Below are 1746 nucleotides of genomic sequence, written 5' to 3' on the forward strand. Positions count from 1 at the left end.
CTAACAGAAAAGAAAGTGGGGAAAACTTTGAACACATGAATATAGGAGAAAACATCCTGAACAGAACACCAATAGCTCAGGCAGTAAAATCAAGAATTAATAAATAGGACCTTAAGAAACTGAAAAGCTTCTGTAAGTCAAATGTGGCTATTCCTGAGCTTGTCTGCCTGTGGATACCATGCTTCTAAAAGGATACACTTGGCTGGCCTCAGGTGAGGGAATAACTCTAGTGCAGGATCTATTTAATAAGGGGCAAGGCAGATAATACACAGAAAAGGGGTTCCACTTCTCAAAATAGAAAAGGTAAGTTGAATGGGAGGAGGACTTGCATGAGAGTGTACTGGGAAGAGAAGATGATATTTGGTCATAAATTGAATAAATAAGAAAAGAAGTAGAGCAGTTTTGAAATATGTTACTTAGGAAAGTATTTTTGAGTTTCTAGCCTTCCTATACTTCCCCTTTTTTCTTTCTATTTCTTGCACCTGGATAAAGATATGATTAGCCAGCTATCTATCACAGAAACCTGATGTTATTACCACCATCCATTATGATCTCTCCCTCTGAAATTTTAACCCCAAAATGAAGCTTTCTTTTAGATAGGTCATATTTAGTTATGATATTTTGTCAAAGCTACAAAAAGTAACTAACACTGATGTTATTAGGAAGTGTGAAGTTGTTGCTCTGAAAAATCTAACCTTGTTTTCTTTGGAGGAACATAAGAGACATTAGACTAAAAAGAAGAGGAATGCTGTAAGAAAACTTAATTAATTTTATTGATAATAAGTCTGAAGGTTATTAGTACTAAGAATAGTGTGAATATGGTGGTTTCAATGATAATGTCTCCCCTTAGGCTTATGTATTTTAATTAAAAGTTTCCAGGCTCTCAGTTTGTGGAACTGTTTAGGGAGGAGTAGGAGGTGGGATCTTGTTGGAGGAGGTGTGTTACTAGGGGTGAACTTTGAGGTTTCAAAAACCCATGCTATTTCCAGTTAGCTATCTCTCTGCTCATGCTTTTGGATCAGACCTTAGTACTCAGATATGGCTTCTGTGTCATGTCTGCTTACCAGTTGCCATATACCCCATCATGATATTAATGAACTCTACCAACTTCTTGAACCCTGCCCCTCAGTTAAATGCTTTCTTTTATAAATTAGCTTGATAGTAATGTTTTGTCAAGGGAATAAAGAAATAACTAAGGTAGAGGACTATCAAGGTCTAGCTCCTATGGTTCCAGAGGTGTAAAAAGTCTCTCATAGAAACTAAGCTACAAGCCACTTGTACAGCATTTAAACACATACTCTGTGTAGATGAATTTTAATACAGATCATATCCAAAGATATGATCTGCCTGGAATGCAGAAACACCACACATTTTAATTCCTCTTGCTGGAATACAGACATGCTTTTAGTATGCAACTTTATCCCAAACAATTACACCTAACTGGGAGGAAAAAGGGGATGAATCAGAGAAAGATTTAATAGAATGAGTCAAACGTAGGATATGACCAACTCTCACTAAAACAGATAGGAATGAGAGGCTACTTAAAGAACAGGGTAGGAGCCAAGAAGTGGTGGCACACACCTTTTATCCCAGCACTTGGAGGCAGAAGCAGGTGGATTTCTGAGTTCAAGGCCAGCTTGGTCTACAGAGTGAGTTCCAGGACAGCCAGGGCTACACAGAGAAACCCTGACTCGAAAAACACAAACAAACAAACAAAAAAAAAAAAAAAAAGAGGGAGGGAAGGAG

Source organism: Mus caroli, unplaced genomic scaffold (assembly GCF_978045245.1).
Source record: "Mus caroli unplaced genomic scaffold, Mus_caroli_1 scaffold_5, whole genome shotgun sequence".
Lineage (NCBI taxonomy): Eukaryota > Metazoa > Chordata > Mammalia > Rodentia > Muridae > Mus > Mus caroli.